The sequence below is a fragment of the Solanum stenotomum genome, chromosome 1, assembly GCF_019186545.1.
Source record: "Solanum stenotomum isolate F172 chromosome 1, ASM1918654v1, whole genome shotgun sequence".
NCBI classification, from domain to species: domain Eukaryota; kingdom Viridiplantae; phylum Streptophyta; class Magnoliopsida; order Solanales; family Solanaceae; genus Solanum; species Solanum stenotomum.
Window position 1 is genome coordinate 72,220,804 of NC_064282.1, and position 20,775 is coordinate 72,241,578.

Sequence of the window (20,775 nt, forward strand, 5' to 3'; positions counted from 1 at the left end):
TTTACCTATTTTACCACTAATTAATAATTTCCAACCATATATTGAGGAAGATACAACTGAATGATAATACATGTATTTTTTATACCAAATACACTAAAATATGGAGAGAGGCACACGAAATGGGAAGAGAGGCGAGCGAGATACTAATGTATCTCAGATACATATGAATCATAAAAGATACATGTATCTGTATGAATCTGGTATGTTTCGTATCCTAGATACATGTGAATCTACTTGGATACGATTTATCTAGAATGAATTACACCAAATTTTGACCGCATGTATTCCGAGATAAATGTATCTGGACACATCAAAAATTGATAAGTTCTCTAAAAAAAATATCTTTTGAGCCTAATATACCCATTAGTGAGTTGGCAAAACAACTCTAAATCATCCTGAAAATGGCGAGAGCTAGTTATTCTGTAACAGTAAATGATTTTTAGGCTAGGAAATTCATCTAGTCAATATAGGATTCCTATCCACTAGTGATTCAAATCGGGAATTTTGCAGACGATACACTTTCGCCCAGAAGAATTATTGTAAGTCTCAAAACTAACATTTAATCGTTAAATTGAAAGTTTACCATTGTTATGCAGTAAGTAGTATAGTATTATTATGCAGTAAGTAGTATAGTACGTGCATTATTGTGTACTACTGTAATTCCTTTCTATATAAAGGAAGGTATAATTGAAATGTGAGAAACATAGTTTAAACTCTTCCGAGGTAGTATAAAGAAAATCCCTTCCAACATACTCAATGATGTAAAAAATGTTTAACTCTGCTAACTCGAAATAATTAAAAGGAATTATTTTGGATTAGTAAATTTAGACATATTTTGTATTATTGTATTATGTTGTAGTGGTGACAGCTATAGATCATTCGAAATAATTCAAATTGATAAAAAATGAAATTGCTGAGTTACTTTTTTTCATGTAGGGATATTTCAATTATACATATGATGTAAATGCACTTATTTCTCAAAATTCAATGACATAATTCAGACTTTATCTCTATATAAAAAAATTAAAGAATTTTAATTGAATGCCCGATTTAGAAATTTTAATACTGATCCCTATTTAGTTGTTTTAATTAAAGAAGAAATGTTGTTCATTATTTCCAAATCAAAACCATCTTCTAATGTTATTTAAGAAGTTCAAAATCAATCCTAAATATATTAAAAAGTAAGATTCACCCTTTCATTATTCATAGTTATAAAATCAAAAACTTGATTTCCCTAATCAACTTGGTAAAACTAAAATATTACGTGACCTCCACGATTATAGGCGAATTCAGAATTTGAAAACTTTGGGTGTATTAATATTACATCTAAGATAAACTTTAAAAATAAAAAACAATAAAATAGTGTTCTAGCTAAATTTGAACCCAAGTCTCGTGGTTGGTTCCTCTAGCTTGTACCAGCACACTGACAAACATATACTCTTCATGGGTGCACATTTAATTATATCCTAATTTATGTCAGTTTCTCAGGGTAGATATACACATATACACATGAATTTTTCTGAAGTTAACAAGTGCATGTGCACCCCATCCTACCGCCTCTGTGCACGATGTGCATTATATTTTTTAAAATAGATTTAGCTGAATTGAATTATGTCATCCTCTTACCATCAATTTTTTTGTTGCATGTATTGTAAATTTACTATCAAATTTAGTAAGTTTAGACTGACTTAAGAAATGATATTTAGAAAAAACTTTGAAATTTCATGTGCAGGTTATATTACTGAAATATGAGAACTGTTCATTTCCAAAAATAAAAGTGATGTAAATCATCACAAAATCTTATTAAATGTAAGATCTAACATAATTTACTAAATAATAGCTAAAAATTAAAATAAAATTTCAAAAGAATATTTTTCACATTATGATGGACATTCATTGTTGAGATAACACTATTTTTTCGATAAATATAACTAATATAAAAAAGGAATATCAAAATATTGAGGTTGATTTAAAGAAGAATGATATTTAGAGGACAAATTTTAAAATTTCACGTGCAAGTTTCGTGATTTTTAAAGTTGATATGACATTAATTTTGTTGTTAGAAAGAATAGAAATCATCTTATTAGACATACATCCATATCATATTTATTAATTCTTTCAAATAATTATGTATATATCTTACCACTTATTAATAGCTTCCTACCATATATTAAAAAAGATATAGCTAACTGGTAATATATGTATTTTTGATACCGAATACTCTAAAGTATGGAGAGAGGTGTGCGAGATGGGGAGGGAGGCGAGCGATATACTATGTATCTCAGATATATGTGAATCACACTAGATACATGTATATGGTATCATTCGTATTCATATACATGTGAATCCACTTGGTAATATACAATGTATCTATAATAAATTACACCAAATTTTGACCTCATGTATCCCGAGATCAAAATCTAGTAAGTTTTCCAAAAAATATATTTTGGTCCTAATATACCCATAAGGGGTGCTAGCTAAATGAGTCGGTCCATTAGTTAATGTAACCCTAAACCCTAACTCAGTCTATACAAACACATTACGAGATTTGGAAAAACAACTCTAAATCGTCCAAAGAACGGCGAGAGCTAGTTATTCTACAACACTAAATGATTATTAGTCTGCAGAACTAGGAAATTCATATAGTCAATAGAGGATTCCAAACCACTAGTGATTTAAATCGGGATTTCTGCAGACGATACACTTTCGACGAGGACATTTATTGTAAGTTTCAAAACTAACATTTAATTGTTAAATTGCTAGTTTACAACTTCTAACTGAAATGTGAGAAACATAGTTTAAACTCTTCCGAGGTAGTATAAAGAAAATTGATTTTCTTAAAAGTATTTAAAAGAATATTTTATAAATCGTAAAGAATAAGAATGATATAATTTTTCGCCTTTGATTAAAGCACTTCTTCTATGCCTAAATTTTTGCCTTAAATTAAATTATTATAGAACAAAATATAAAAAAGGTAAAAAATAAAATATGAATGGCATCATCTTGTTGAATAATTAATGTGCACATAAACTAAATTAGACATCACTATTAGTCACAAACAAAATCCCTACATGAAAAAAAAAAACTTGCTAATTCCATCTCTTCACAATTTGAAATCTTTTGGATGATTTAGAGCAGCCACCCTTCCAACATACTCAACAATATAAAAAAAATTCTAATTTTGACGACTCGAAATAATTAAAGAAATTATTTTGGGTAAGTAAATTTAGATATATTTGATATAATTGGTTATGTTGTAGTGGGGACAGGGCAAAACTTACCCACACCAGGTGTATACACCAATCCAATATATGCACGCCATGTGTTTGAATTTACAGTTCATTTTACTTAATCTTAATTAATTAACATGTGTTTTACTTCATTAAATCAGGTAATAATGGAATTAATTATACTAAATGAATACATGCATAAAGTATATCAAATACATGCATCCAATGTAGTAATTTGGGAGATAAATATAAAATATAATGAGTTAGGTTGGGTCAGATATAAATCGAATTTTAATTAAATTTGATCGGTATAAAGAAAGATAAAATTTAGAACATAATTTAAAATTTTACATGACTGAAATATGAAAATTGCTTATGTCCAAAAATAAAAGTGAAAATATAAAACCAATTTTGTCCATATCATTATTTTTTGTAATTCAAAAAACCTCTTCACCAATATTAATTATCCAAATTATAACAATCCTAAAAATTCAAACTTCTTTAAATTTTTGTTACTTCTTCCCAAAACGGCAAAACCTGCCTCTTCCCCCTTTTCCTTTATATCCATCTGTCTTTCTTTGTTTTTTTTTCCTATATCAAGAATCAAGAAAACAAGGTAATTAATTATTTTTTTCTCTTTGTATGATTTTTTTTAATATATGGTTTATATGCAAAATTGGAATGTATATGTTTATAATTAAGGAACAAATATATATTATTTTAGTTTCCTTTTTTTTTCTTTTCTTTTTGCAGTGTATGAAGGAAGATGAATGATTTTGAGAAACGTCTAGCTAGTTTGAAGAGTGTTTTGACATGTGGAATTTGCAAAATGCTATGCAAAGATGTCATAATTATTGAAGAATGTTGTCACAGATGTAAGAAAATTTTAATTTATTTTGGGGGTTTACTTTTTTATTTGGGTGATGTTAATAAATTATTTGTATTTGTGATTTCATGATCTTGATGTTCAGATTTTCTTTGTTATGTTCTTTTCATTGTTTTTTATTGTTCTCGTTGAAGTGGAGTTATCAAGATAATGTTTTATCTCTGCGATCGGTAGGCTTAAACCCTACTTTGTGAGAGTAATGGTGTGTGTTGCCATTTTTTTGGATTTTTTATTTTTGATTTCAATGATTTTGATAAATCATTTGTTCTTGTCATTTCAAAATGATCTTGAATTTTTTATTTTGTTTTCGTTCTTTCCAAAAAAAAATTTAAAGATGAATTTAAACATAATTTTTTTGGGATTCATTTTTTATTTGAGTGATGTTGATGAATCACTTGTACTTGTGATTTCATAATCTTGAATTTTTTCTTTTCTTGGTTGCTTTCTTTTCGATTCTTTTCTTATTCTCACCGAGGCGGAGTTATCAAGACAACATTCTATCTATGCATATCATCAAACACTACTTTGTGAGACTATTGGTGTATGTAGTTGTATTTTTTTGGTTTTTTTTTAATCCAGTCATTTATAAATTATAGGCTCTTGTCATTTGAGGATCTTGAATTTTTTATTTTTACTTTTTTTTTCGTTCTTCCAATGTTTTTTTTTAAAAAAAAAGATTAATTGAAATGTAGTTTTTTGGGGGTTCATTTTTTATTTGAGTGATATTGACAAATCATTTGTATTTGTGATTTCATGATCTTGAATTTTTGAATTTTTTTAATATTCATTTCATTGTTAATTTAAAATTTGAATTTTTGTTTTTTGGGGTTTCTTTTTTTATATTAGTGATTTTGATAAATCATTTGTTCTTGTGAATTAATGATCTTGAATTTTTTTTATTTTTAATCGTTCTTTCCAATAATTTCCAATAAAATTTGTGTCATTTTTAAGGTTTATGTGATCTAGGTCTTTTATACATGAACTTAGTACCTATCATGTTTCTTGATTAAACAATTTATTTATCTATTTATTAACTTTCTTGTATGATTAGTTTGTTTCAATATGGTTCAACATTTTTTTTTGTTTTTTGTCACTTTTTATTTTTAATTCATTACATGTCAAATTTCTTTATTTTTTATGGTTTTTTTCTATGAAATTTGAGTAATTTATGTTAATTTTTTTAACAGTTTGCAAGAAATGCATAACGAGGAAGATATCAAAAGAGAAATGGAATGTTTGTCCAGAATGCAATATGGATTTAGGTGTTGCCCTCTTGCAAAAAATCAGGTATATATATAGTAATGTGTATCTTTTTTTTGTAGCATTCGATAAGTAAGTTTTATTGAAAAAGCATGAAAATCGTATTATATAAAGTGGAACGGAGAGAGTTATATACTTTTTTCGTCTCATTTTACTGCGGATGTGTTACTATTTGGGGAGTCATATAATATTTTCTTTGACTATAGTGTTTTCCCAAAAAATAAAAATTCAAATATTTTGAATCATTCACTATATTGACTTGCAATAGTTTTCATGTAGTTTACAAATATATAATTTTATTTTTAAAAATTTGAACGATATGTACCCAAATTCTTAGTCAAATTAAGTATTTTGATTTTCTTATGTTGACCATAGGAACCTGTTGCAGCATTATATGTTAAAAGTGTTATTGTTTGAGGAGTCGATTTTTTTTTTTGATAAAGCATATTAGGATTCATTAACTATATTGATATGGAGTATTTTTCATGTAGTTTTTAAATATATATATGCATTTCATTTTTAAAAAATTAAAGAATTTATATCCAAATTCATAGTTTCAAACTTCATACTCTGTATCCTTTCACATAATTTGTGACAGATGGAGTGCATATTATCAGTAAAATTTCAAATACAAGTACAAGATTTGACTTTAGCTTCTCTCGAACCAGTTGACAAAACTGTAACCGTTCCTTTTATATATATGTGTGAAAAATAAGTATTGATATAACCTTATAATACTTAATTTTACAGGTCTGATCACCAAATGCAAGGGATAAAAGACATATTCTCAAGTAAAAGAAGAGAATTAATTGAGCTTGGACTAATAGAAAAATCCAAAAAAGACGAACCCAAAAAGTTAGCTCGTGAAGATATTTATCTTAATTATAGTGCCGAAATGCTCATTGATCTATCGCCTCCACCTCCTGCTCCTGTTGTTATTGCTATAAGCTCAAGGAGAAAGGAGAAATCAATTTCTTCCATAGTAAATACTACACCACTTGTTGTTGATGATCAAGTTTCGAATCAGGACAACGTTTCGAGTAGTAGTACAGGAAGGGGAAGGGGAAAGGGGAGGGGAAGGGGAAGGGGAAGTGGAAGAGGAAGAGGAAGAGGAAGAAGAAGAGGAATTTCACAAAATAATGCTAATGTTGCTGATATGAATAATGGAGATGCACATCCAGGAAGTTTAACCATTCCTCTTCGTTCGAGCAATGATACTCATTATAAACAACAGGTACAATTGAAATCTACTTTATGTTTTAGTCATGATGATTCATATAGCTGTCCTTAACCTATTTGGTATTGAGGGGGGACGGGGTGGGATTGTAATAATTGTTGTTATATGAAAAAAAAAATTATTTTTATTGGGAAAAACTAAAATGAAAAATGCAATTATAATTGATATAATCAGATAAAGGGAACTGATCAGTCAGAAAGTTCAAGCATTCCTCTTCTTTCAGGCAAAACTACTCAACATAAACAACAAGTATAAATTAGTCATATGCTAAGTTGTTACTTTTAATATCGTACTTTAGTTGGATTCTTCTAAAATAAATTATACTTTTGAAGAATCCGACACACATTCATTGACATGTTTAAAGACTCTGAATACCATAGGTTGATCATATGTTAGTATTTGGTAATTATTTCTTGTCTAGTCATTAAAGACTTTGAACAACTAGTTAACGTTCAACATGTGCTAGGTGAAAGTAATTGACTTGGTTGGAATCCGAGCCAAATCTAGGTTGGATTATGTGAGTTCAACTGATGCCATTATTTTTTATTCAAATTATATACATATGAGATCACACTCATTCTCAACCTAGGTATATATAAGCTCTAAACATTTTGTTGACCGTTGGCCCAAGGTCCATGAGGCAGATCTATCCTCATCCAAAGGGAGTCAATTGACAACTCTAAGCAAAAAATTGCACTTATATATACTATATGTTGAATTCTTTGACTTGTTCGTTTAAATTTTTTCTAAATACTTTGAATTTCCTTAGTGAATGAAAACTGTACTAACTCTTGTGATCACTTGTTGAAGGTTTAAAGTATTGGTTATGCTGCTGAGTTCTCAAAAAATGATTGTATCTCAAAGAAAAACAAAAGTATTGAACCATTGGATGAGATGAATGACTTATGGGAACCATTGAACAAATTGGTAACAAAAGGTGACACCTTAGACAATTCCAAAGAGTCAGTTCCAAAGTTCATCAGTAGTACTCCACTAATCAGTCTTGATGATTATGAAAATGAGGACGAAAATGATGATGAAGAAGAAGACGAGGAGTATGTGCCTTCACCAAAAGTTAAGGACTACAAATTTAACAAACAAATTGTTGTTCAAGCTGTAGAAGCACCATCAAGTATTAATAATAATATTGATAAAGGGAAAAAGGAACGACGGGGAAGAAAGAAAAAAGAAACAAATAATCTTCCTTCTCCTCCTATTGGTGGCGGTGTTGTTGGTGGTGGAACATATATTAATGTGGCACAAGTTGGAGTTGCTACTGAGACAATAGGAGGTACAAGCAGTGGTAGTACAAGAGTAGTGAATGAAAGAGTCCATCCCATGTGGTTAACTTTGGTTGCATGTGATAAGCAGTGAGTTTAATTCAATGAATTTCAATTTTATGTATTACTCTTCTCTGTATTAATTTGATTTATGTGACACTGTTTGACTAGATATGATTATTTCAGGAAAGATCCTTCACCCTTGCCACAAATATCTTCCCGCTACATAAAGATCAAGTAAGTCTTTAATTACATTCAAATATTTACAAAATTATTATATCCAGTCTATATATATTCTTGTAGTTCTACATGGAGAATAACACTTTGAACATATCTTACCACTATATAAGAAATGCTATTCATTCATTTTTTATTAAAACTGTAGTAGCCATTGTGGGATGCATAAATCAGTTTGGCAGAGGTAATTTTGTTTTTGTTTTTTTTGAATTCTCTCAAAGGATAGGAAGCCTTGACGTTATTGGTAAAGTTGTTGCAATTCAAGTTCGAGCTATGGAAACAACCTCTTACAAAAATGCAGAATAAAACTGTATATAATGAACCCTAATGGTCTGGGCCTTCCTTGGACCTCGTATAGTGAGAGCTTAATGGAAGTGTACCCCCCCCCCCCCCCCGCCCTCCCTGATTTTGTATTTTCTTTCAAATACTATATACATCTTTTTACTTTCCAAAATACCTAACTTCAATTAATAAGTTATACTTCTTTTCTGGTTAAATAGGGATGTGAACAAGTCGTGTTCCTACATAAAGAAGTACCTTGCACACAAATTGAGTCTCCGGAGCGAAGACGAGGTAATTAAATACTTACCATCCACCTTCTGCTTGATACATGATTATTAATTTCCATCGTAATAATTTGTCTTGTAGATGGAGATTCACATGTTAGGAATACCAACTCAGCCTTCTTTGCCTCTCAAACATCTAGCAGAATTGTGGTTACATGAAGCACCTAACTCTGGAAAAAAATTAGCAAAAGTTGGAGCTTCTGCCCAAGAATTTGTCATGGTTTTGAACTATTCTTGATCACACCCATAATTGAGTTAGTGTATTACAAATGTAAAATATTTCAGATTCTTCTTTTGCTTAAATATTCAAATTTTGCAAGGAGAAAACTTCTTGTTGCATGTTGTTAATTGCCTTTCATTTGTATGTTTTTTTAAACTCGATTAGACGTTTTTGAGTTACTTGTTTTGCACCTTAGCTATAAGTTGTTTATTAAGAATTGTGTGTTTTTTTTTATATAATTAAGTCAAAACTTAGAATACAAAATGTTGATAAATTCTCTTTACTTGTAGCTAGAAGAAATTGAAACATTTTGGATGGTTGATTTGTACATGAAGGTTCATTTGAGACCTACTTAAATGTGAAGAATCTTTTCACTCATAAACAAAAGAACAATAAATAAAGGAGAATAAGAATCTTATTTCTCCCTTTTTTGGTTGTTGAAATCAGGGGCAGAGGAAGAGGGACCAATGAACTTCATTCAAACCCTGCCTTTTCGAACATTATGCTTAATATACAAATGATTTTTGGTGATATGGCTATCAAACACTTTTTTTTCCAAAATCTTTAGAGAACCATCCATAAAGACGTGGGGGACAATTCATATAGTCTCACAATGATCCATACCAGTTTTTAAGCATTTAGGTGCACTAAACCATAATTTGGTAATTTTCTCAATTTTTTGTGTGTTAGCCCACTGTTTTGTGATATGACTTCCGAGCACTATTTTTCCAAAATTTTTACAGAACCATCCGTAAGGACCTAAGGAACAATTTCTATAGCCTCACCATGATCCACACCACTTCTTTCAACACTAAGGGGCCACTCAACAGGAATTAGGCGATTTCTCAGTTTTTTGTGTGTTAGCCCATTGATTTTTTTGGTGATAAGGCCTCTAGGTATTTATTTTTCAAACATTTACAAAACCACCTGTAAGTAACTAGGGAACAATTTCTATAACCTCACCATCATCCACACCACTTTTTTCGCATTTAGGGGCCACTCAACATGAATAATACGATTTTCTCAATTTTTCGTGTGTGTTGTTAGCCCATAGATTTCTTGGTGATATGGCTTTCGACAATTTTTCTTTGAAATCAATATAGAATCACCCATAAGCACCTTAGGAATAATTCCTATAGCCTCACCATAATCCACGCTATTTTGTTAGCATTTAGGTTTCACTCAACATGAATTAGACAATTTTTTGTTCAGTTTTTCGCGTGTTAGCCCATGGATTTTTTGATGATATGACTTTCAGACACTTTTCAACAAAACCTTTACAAAACCGTGCGTAAGGACCTAAGGAATAATTCCTATACGCTCACCATAATCCACACCACATTTTTTTTAGCATTTAAGGGCCACACACACACATATATATATATATATTTTTCTTCTCATGGCCACATATGTATATGAATTAGATGATTTTCTCAGTATTTTTGTATGTGTTAGCCCATGAATTTTTTAGTTATATATGTTTCAGGGACATTTTTCTCGAACCTTTATGGAAGCATTCGTAAGGACATGGGGAACAAATCCTATAGCCTTGCTATGATCCCCACCACTTATTTTAGCATTTAGGGGTCACTCAAAAGGAATTAAGCGATTTTCTTAGTGTTACATATGTGTTAACCCATATATTTTTTGGTAATATGACTTCCAGTCACTTTTTTTTCCAGAACCTTTACAGAACCATCAATAAGGACCCAGGGACATTTCCTATAGCCTTACTATGATCCATGCCACTTTTTTAGCATTTAGGGGGCACTCAACAGGAATTAATCGATTCTCTCAATTTTCATGTGTGTTAAGCTCGTGGATTTATTTTTGGTGATATGGCTTCTAAGAACTTTTTTTCTAGAACCTTTAATGAACCATCCATAAGGACCTAGAGAACAATTCCGTTAGCATCATCATGATCCACGCATTATATTATAGCATGAAAGGGCCACTCAACATGCATTAGGCGATTTTCTAAGTTTCATGTGTGTTAGCCCATGCATTTTTTGGTGAAAAGGCTTTCAGGAAATTTTTTCTACAACCTTTATAGAACCATCTGTAAGTATATGAGAAACAATTCTTATGATGAGTCTTATAGCCTCACCATGATCCGTGCCACTTTTTTTAATATTTAGGGGTCCACTCAACAGGAATTAGGTGATTCTCTCAGTTTTTCATGTGTGTTAAGCTCATGGAATTTTTTTTGGTAATATCACTTCTAGGAACTGTTTTTGAAGAACCATCCATAAGGATCTGGAGAAAATTTTCTTTAGCCTCACCATGATCCACACCATATTTTTTTAGCATGAAGGGCCATTCAACATGAATTAGGCGATTTTCTCAATATTTCATGTGTGATAACCCATGTATTTTTTGGTGAAAAGTCTTTCAGAAACTTTTTTCCAGAACCTTTATAGAACCATCGTAAGGATATGAGAAATAACTTTTATAGCCTCACCATGATCCACGCCACTTTTTATACATTTAGGGGTCACTCAACAGGAATTAGGCAATTATCTCAGTTTTTCATGTGTGTTAAGCCCGTGGATTTTTTGGTGATATGGTTTATGGGAACTTTTTTTGTCCAGAACAGAATCATCCATAAGGTCCTGGAGAATAACTTCCTTAGAATCACAATGATCCACACCACACATTTTAACATGAAGGCGCCACTCAACATGAATTAGGCAATTTTCTCAGTTTTTCATGTGTGATAGCGCATGCTTTTTTTTGGTGATAAAGCTTTGAGGAACTTTTTCTCAGAACTTTTATAGAGTCATCCGTAAGGCTATGAGAAACAATTCTTATAGCCTCACCATGATCCACACCACTTTTTTTTAACATTTAGGGGATCACTCAATAGGAATTAGGTGATTCTCTCAGTTTTTCGTGTGTGTTAAGCCCGTGGATTTTTCGGTGATATGGCGTCTAGGAACTTTTTTTTAAGAACCTTTTATAGAACCATCCATAAGGACCTATAGAATAATTTCTTTAGCTTCACCATGATCCACGCCAAATTTTTCAGAATAAAGGGTCCACTCAACATGAATTAGGTGATTTTCTCAGTTATTTGTGTGTGTTAGCCCATGCATTTTTTTGGTGTTAAGGCTTCTAGGAATTTTTTTCCAGAACCTTTATAGACCCATATGTAAGAATATCGAAAACAATCTTTATAGCCTCATCTTTTGTAACACCCCATATGCTAGAACTACAAAAATGCAGATTTCCAGAAGTTGCAGGTGCCACCGACGGGCACCACCCATGGACCGTAGGGTGACCAATGGTCCGTCCTGGTGTCTGTGGTTCACCACGTGCAGCCCCTCCCAGAAAAGGCCCAAGAAAATCAGCTAAGGGTCAGCCCACGCCAGGACCTACGGACCGTAGGTTAGGCCACGGTCCGTGGTCCAGGTCGTGGTTCAGACCCCCAATTTTCAACTCCCAGGCGACCAGTCGACGGTTGACAGGACGGACCGTGGGTCAGTCCACGGACCGTCGGTTGGCCCTGACAGCTTTTAAGTTAGGGGTCTTTTGGTCTTTTCCCTATGTGTTGGACCCCTAAACTACGTCGTTTAACCTCTAAACTATGTGGTTTTGGTCAGTTTTAGCCTAGAAACTAAATTAGAACTTACCCTAGTCAACTCATTCTCCAAAAAAATCATCAAGTTGGACGAAAAGAAGGAGAAAGAGTCGACCAAGCCCTACTCCAAGAATGCAACATGTTTTCATCAGTTTCAGCCCCGAAATCGAAAGATTTCTCCATGAATTTTGTCTCCAAGTATGTGGGATTTCACTAGTGGATTCCTTTCACCCATTAGGCCCCTATAATTCAGTCAGGTTTTGATTCCCTTCATATTATCTAGACCTAGGGTTTCTAGAATTTCAGTAGATTATTATGAATTAGTTACTTTAATGTTCCTAATCAGATTATCATGATTTTAGTACTGTTTTGCGTAGATTCTTTCATAAATTCAGAACCCTAGCTATGTAGTTCTTTTAGTTCATGAACACATGCTAGGTCAGTATTTCAGTTATACATGCCTCAAATTCGAATGTTTCATTATTAGTATATTAATGTTGTATTTTCAGTTAGCATGTCAGTATTTGAGCTATCCAGTATTACAAAAATTCAATCATAAATTGTTAATCACATAATCAATTGGGAGTAGCTTTATACCAAGTGAACTAGGGTCAATCAACCTCAAAGTCCCAAAACTACGTGCCCCCGTACGTTATAAGTCCTTTTTGTGGGCATCAATTTAGTGATCACGCCAATCATGCTTCTATACCTCTGGCAGGGTATATTGGGTCCTCTCGATGGGGTGTATATATCGGACTCTACATTTAGCTCATGTTGTTTTATATCGGTTATTGGTAGCTCCCATAGTCAGATTCTATTGCATTGACCATGTTATCAGTTACAGTCAGATTTCATTCTCAGCATGTTATAAACTTGGTCATTGCATTCAGTTAGATCATGTTCAGCATATTTCGTATAGTATCTTGCTTATCTCATACCATTGCTCACTTATATGCTTTGTTCAGTTATATGTTTTATGCAACTTTATTATATCCTGCATGCTCAGTACATTTCAAGTACTTACGCATACTTTGCGCTACATCTTCTCGTGATGTAGGTTCAGGTCCTCAGCTTCCAGATCACGCATAGATCAGTTCCCGATCTCCAGTTCAGCAGCAGCAGTTGTGATCCCTCATTTCTCGAGGACGAAAAACATGTTCCTTTTGCCTTTAGTCTTTAGTTTCAGTTTTGCTAGATTTAGCTGGGGCATGTCCCAGCACTTCTAGTCAGTTATAAGCTTATTTCAAACATATATACATTCAGTTTTAGCTTTGGAGTTTTATATTTCAGTTGTCATTAAACTCATAGTTCTTTTATTCATATATTAATGGGTATTCTCCATCATTTCATTTAATTATGGTTTTAAGCTTCCACATAATATATTTTATTCAGTAATCATTTAGTATGCTTATGACATGCCAATAGGGTTAGCTTGGGGTCACTCGTGATCCTAGGTCCTGTGTCCGTGTTCTGGGGATAGCTTCGGGGTGTGACACCTTTATCCACGCCACTTTTTTTAGTATTTAGGGGTCACTCAACAAAAATTAGGCAATTCTCTTAGTTTTTCATGTGTGTTAACCTTGTGAACTTTTGGTGTAATGACTTCTAGGAACCTTTTTTTCCAGATTCTTTTGCATAACCATCCATAAGGACCTGAAGAACAATTTTTTTAGCCCCACCATGATCCACGCCATATTTTTTAGCATGAAGGGGCCAATCAACATGAATCGGGAGATTTTCTCAATTTTTCGTGTGTTTTAGCCCATGCATTGTTTGGTGATAAGGCTTTCACAAACTGTTTTCTAGAACCTTTATAGAACCATCCTTAACGATATAGAAACAATTCTCATAGTCTTACCATGATCCACACCACTTTTTTAATCATTTAAGGGCCACTCAACAGACATTAAACAATTTTCTCAGCTTTTCGTGTGTGTTAGTGCAATGATTTTTTTGTGATATGACTTTTGGACATTTTTTTCCAGAACCTTTACAGAACGATTTGTAAGGACCTAGGGAACAATTAATATAGCCTCACCATGATCCACACCACTTTTTTAGCATATTAAGGCTGCTCAACAGAAATTAGGTGATTTTCTCAATTTTTTGTATGTGTTATCCATGGATACTTTTGGTGATATGGTTCCCGAATATTTTTTTTCAAAACCTTTACTGACCATCAGTAAGGAACCGGGGAACAATTGCTATAGCCTAGCCATGATCCACACCACTTATTTTTAGCATTTACGGTCACTCAACAGAAATTAGTAATTTTCTCAATTTTACTTGTGTATTAACCCATGAATTTTTTGGTGAGATGTCTTCTGGGTACTTTTTTAACATAACCCTCAGAGGACCACTCGTAAGGACCTGATAAACAATTCCTATATCCTCAGCATGATCCACACCATTTTTTCTGCATTTAGGGGCCACTCAACAAAAAATAGGTGATATTCTCATTTTTTCCTGTTTGTTAGCCCATGAATTTTTCGAAGATATGACTTTTGGATACTCTTTTTCAAAATCTTTACAGAAATTTTTGTAAGTACCTGGGAAAAAAATACTTATAGCCTCCCTATGATCCAATCCACTTTTTTTTAGCATTTAGGGGCCACTCAACAAGAATTAGAAGGTTTTCTTATTTTTGTTTTTTATGCGTGTTAGCCCATACATTTTTGGGTGATATGGTTTTGGAGTACTTTTTTCCAAGTCCTTACAGAACCATCTGTAAGGATATGGGGAACAATTCCTATAGTTTCATGAACCCTCTGCAGGGATTTGGGGAGAAGTATGTGAAGCCTCACCATTTTTTTTGCACATATTTTTGGCATTTAGGAGCCATTTTATAGAAATTAGGCAATATTCTCAATTTTTTTTAGTGTTAACCTATAAATATTTTAGTGATATGGCTTCAGAATGATTTTTTTAAAAGAAACTTTACGGAACCCTTTATAAGGAGTTGGGGGAGAAGTACGTGAAGCCTCACCCCTTTTTGCACATACATTGGACATTGAAGAGATATTTTATGTAAAACCTCGGACTTCGAAAAGGGCTAAAGAGGGGTTCGTACAAGCCACCCAACAGTTTCAAGTTTTGGGTCAAGTTAAAACTATCAAATCTCTTAGAACATAAAGAAGTAGTTGACCCATGACCTATCAAATTAAATTTTTTTGAGCCTCTTTCCAATGCTGCCAAGTTTGCTTGATTTCAAGCTTGGAGTAAAAAGATATGCCTGTTTTAGTGAAGCCTTCTTTTTAAGGCATGTAAATCATTTTAGAGGGGTGGTTTGGTCTTTTCCCATCCCTTCTAAGCCTAGCCACGTTTTTCTTCACCTAATTAAGGGTCTAATAAGCGTTACAACATCTTTTCACGTTCCTTAACACTTAGAGGAATTAGAGCAAAGTTCTAAGAGGATAAAAAAGCTAGGTTTCAAGCGTCATCAAATTTCCATCGATTTTTGCCAAGAACCTTTGTTCTTTCCAGATATGTAAGACTTCTCACAATGTTAGAATTGTTCGTTCTCACGCCCTACATCTCAATTTAGTCAAAAATCATCGCATAAAAAGGATCCATTCGTATTTCTTGATATTGAATTCAATATTTTAACCGTTGAGGTTTTGATTCTTTTGTTTTGTGAATTTTATAGTGTCATTGTCACGCCCCGAGCCTACACTCTGGACACGACTGGCACTCGAGAACCATTGCTAACCCCAAGCGAACCCTTGGCCTGGCTTAACTCTCAGCGAAAGACTTGTTCAATATTGAATATCTCAAATGAAAACTTTAACTCACATAACTACTCTGAATATTTAAGGAAAAACATTCACTAGCCAAAGTGGCAGCTCAAGTCTCAGACATCAATAACCGAAATGAACAAGACTAATAAACTATAATTATCTATCTATGAAGCCTCTAATACTATGAGGAATGTCGGGATAAGACCCCCGATCATCCTAACAACTAAAATAACGAAATATGATAAAAAGGATCCTCTAGAAAGTAAGGAGGCTCACCAAATAACTCTGAAGCTCAACTGGATCAACGGAGTGTTGGGTGCTGATCCTGGTTACCTGTATCTACATCATAAAAGATGCAGGCTAAATGGCGTCAGTACATGGAATGTACGAGCATGTGAGGGGAAGTCTAAAACAAGACATAAGCTTGAACAGGAACGGAAAGAAACACTTACCTCGTCTCAACTCTACTCAACTCATCTCTGTATAAAGTAATACTAAAGATGTAGTTTATATAAAGCATTTAAGACAGTAAATAACAACTCAATGTATTTAAAGTACATTAATATCTCAGATGTATGTAAAAATACAACTGTTTGGGAGATTCTCTTAACCGACAACCATCACTATGAGCTATGTGATGATACATCGTCTTGCCCACGCTTCCAGAACTGTCCTAACCTTGTCGGGATATAAAAATCCTCAACTAAGTGGATCCACTAAGCTATGCTTAAAAGCAATAAGAAATCATCTAAAGAGTATGACCCTTTCTACCCACGTTGACTACATGGTTTATGGAGACTTTAAGTTATCTGAACTCGTCCCCATATCAGTGCTCAATACTACTCCCAAAATGTAACTAGCTCATATGTTTAAAAACATAGGTCTTTCAGTGTTTTGAGATTATTACTTAAAAATTCTTTCTCTTAAAAGAGATGGCACTAAAACTACTCATGAAACTCTGTTAGAAATCGGTGTTTCCTCTCATCTTACATGTGAAAATGTTTACTCTTGGAAATACTTAGTCCCATACATCATTTTAAAGAAAATGAACTTCACTCTTACTCTTACTCAACTCAATGCTCAAGTCTTATAACAAGTTTAAAACATTTGTAAAAGACTTTTTGAAAAGACTTAACGAACTCTCAAGACTTGACTCTTAACTCTACCTTGAATTTGAATTTATGGATTCAAGGTTATGATCTCATGTTATGGATGATCACTCGATGTTTAGACGTATCTTAGAGTGTAGGAATAAACTAGAAAACATAGGTACGATTCGAGGGAACTTAAACAAAAAGAAGTAGGAAAGGGTAGAGGACCTGGCGACCCTAGCGTATTGAGTGGCGCAGGGTGCCAGACCTTGAACTACAACAGGTGCGTTGGGGTGCAATGAGTGGTGTGGAGCCCCAGGGCCCTACCTACAGACACTCTTCTCTGGCGCACTGAGTGGCACGGTGCGCCAGCCCCCTGCCTAGAAAACCCGACGAATTTTCCTGTTCATTTTTCGACCCTAATTCGTCTAGATTATTCAAATACCTGTTGACACCCAATTTTGACCGACCTTTAACCCTTTTTGGAAATGCTATTTGATTAAATACGTATTTTAAAATATATTTCGAGTTTAAGATTTTAGTCGATTTTGTCTAAAAATTATATTTTAGTAAGCTTGATTTATAAAATTTTATTGTAATTATTAATTAAATTATTTTATTGCTATATTTATCGACAGTTCAACTCGGAATAATTACCTATTTAAATGTTTTAAGAAAATTAGATGTGTATAATATATATGGAAATATTTTAATATATGTAGTATTGGATAGCAACTCCTAATTCTCCAAATCATTTAAATCTTAGTCTATTTTATTTTAATTCCTTTTAATTCTAGCCTCTTCAATTTCAATTGAATTGCAATTATAACAACCTTTTCAATTCTAGCCCTTTATTTCAAATATAACCATTTGTCTATTCCAATTCTAGCTATTCTAATCTAATTCAAGTCATGAAATCTTTTAATCCTAACGGTCAGTATCTTCCTTTTAATCTGGACCTCTCATCTTAAAATAATCCAACGGATGAGATCAGTTCTTTGGTCTCCTTCCTATTTTAACCTAAAGAGACTAAAATCCTAAAACATTATTCATCTTCTCCTCTCTCTCCTCCAAGCAGCCGCCTCACCCACCTCCCCTCTTTTTTTTTTTCAGCGACAATCACCACCACCACTGGTGGCAGCCGCCTCTCTCTCTCTCCCTCGTCTCCCCCCACCTCTTCTTTCCCCTCGCCTTCCCTTTTCCTCCTTTCTCTCCCCTCGCTGCTCCGATCAGTGATTCCAGCGAAGGCCGCACGAAACCAGCAGGGACAGCCACCAGGGGCGACTGCCCTCTCTCGTCTCTAGCATTCTCTCTTCTCAGCAGCTGCGACCAGCAGCGCCAGGCGAGATCGACGGAGCAGCAGGCTCCACTGGCGAGAAAACAACATCAGCAGCAAGCTCCGAGGCAGTAGCTCCAGCTGAAAATGACGGCAAGTCACCGGGGAAGCCAACAGCCAGCGAGAACCACCGGAGAGCAGCCACACGGACAACAGCACCGCCTCTGCCCTCTTTTCTCCGGCAAAAACTCTAGGAATTCAATAGCAAATGTCATTTTTGACAAGAGCTCTAGAGGTTAAACGCTCCATTTTAATTTCCGTCGAATTTTGAAGTGTTGTTCGAAGAGACAGATCTGTCCCGGTACGATTTTCTAAACATTTTTGTCGTGCTTCTTTATGTTTCTGTTCGTATTTTCTCCATGAAATTATTATTTTTTTAGATGTAAAATTTGCCATTGTTCGCGATAAATTTGTACATGAGCTATGCTTAAATTTGTCCCAATAGTTAAGTGTTAATACTTTGTTCTTATGTGAAATAATTAGGAGTCGATTGATTGTGGTTGATAGGTGATGCCTTGATTTCTTCCGGTTATACTAATTTGTTAACTGATTATTTAAAATGCTCAATAGCACTTTGCTGTCTGAACCTTAATTTGAGGATTGCTTTAAGATTCGGCTTTAAGTGGACTTGATTATTGGCTGTATTTTTCTTCTTCCCCATATAATTGATTCATCAAATTGATGCTATTGCTATATTTATCTCTTGATAAAATGTGCAGGGATGATAACTTGTAATATTTGATTTGAACCGTGATGTTATCCTTCCTAAAATAATTATTCCTTTTTGTGTTGTGCAATATTCATTTGGCGTTAATTGATTTTTGTACCTTATTTTATGTGTAAGCTGATTGTTACTTGACTTTATTTGGTAAATTAAATAAATAAATAAATTTTGAATGAGTAAAAGAATCATTTTGCTGATTTTGCTCTTAGTTTAAGAAAATAAAATCTATCTTTCCTTCCAATTTTATATTGGTAATTTGCTGGTTATTTCTGATTAATACTTCCTTACCTTATTCAAGTTGTGCAATTGTTACTTGTCTTATTTTTGGTAAAACTTTATTTGAATCAGACTGATTTTGTCCTCTCTTATTTTAGGAAAATAATATTTTTATGGACCTTAAAATTTATTCCTTGCCCTTATTATTGTGCCCTCTCACTTAGTATATAAACGGGGCATCCTCTCATTATTCTAGAGACATCCTAACTTGCTCACATACTCTAAGAAAAGAAAAGCATATTACTCTCTACTCTAAAAGAAGAAAAATAAGACAAAGGTTTTATTGAACTCTAAGAGTACTCTCCATTTGATTTTGCTGTGTACGGGTCTATTTGAATTTAGTTCGTCTGCACTGCTGATAATTATACACTGCATAATCGGTTAGTTCTATTCCACTAGTTTATTTTTGTTCTACATAAGTTCTTTGGAATGTTGTGTATGAATAAAATAAAAAGGGAGACATCCGGGTTAGCTCTTTTCACCTACATCTTCTATGTGATATATTTGGGTGTTTTGCTTAAATGATTGTGAGGCTACATGTATGTGAAACAAATCTTACTGCGCTATTTGTTGTTATTTGTATTCGGCTGTGTTTTCTTGCTTTAGCAGGGATCTTGATCTTAGAGTTGAGGTTTTTTGAAGAGTCGCCTTGGAGAAGATGTCGATGGACCTTAGCTTACTTATTTATGTATTCCTTGTTATTTATTTTTGTCTTTTTTTTTGTTGTAATAATCTTGTAGGAACTCTAACTCTCTATATATGTGATACAACTTGGGGGATCGCCTAAAGGGAGGAGGGGATTTACATGTTACTTGTTTATATTATCGTTAGAAAGCATGCTTGTTGGATTATAATTGTTTGATTATTCATGCTCAATTCTCTTCACTTAAAGTCCGGCTCAAGGTAAAATAAATAAAAAATTTACATGCTCTTAATCACCTCTTGGCTAAATATCTTAAAATTAATCATGTGTTTAATCAATTTATTATTTATTGTAGTTTATTTATTCATCCCGTATGATCACCTTTTAATTATGACAAATAAAATATTGTGTATGTTTACTACCGTGTTTTGTTATAAATAGACAGGTGTCCTTTTTCTAAATATAAGGAAAG

The 20,775-nt window shown here is 33.3% G+C and overlaps 1 pseudogene; it reads left to right on the top strand.

The window, feature by feature from the left end:
* The first annotated feature begins 3,996 nt into the window (after window positions 1–3,996).
* On the top strand, window positions 3,997–8,946 carry LOC125843866 (E3 ubiquitin protein ligase DRIP2-like; annotated as a pseudogene).
* The last annotated feature ends 11,829 nt before the right edge of the window (window positions 8,947–20,775 follow it).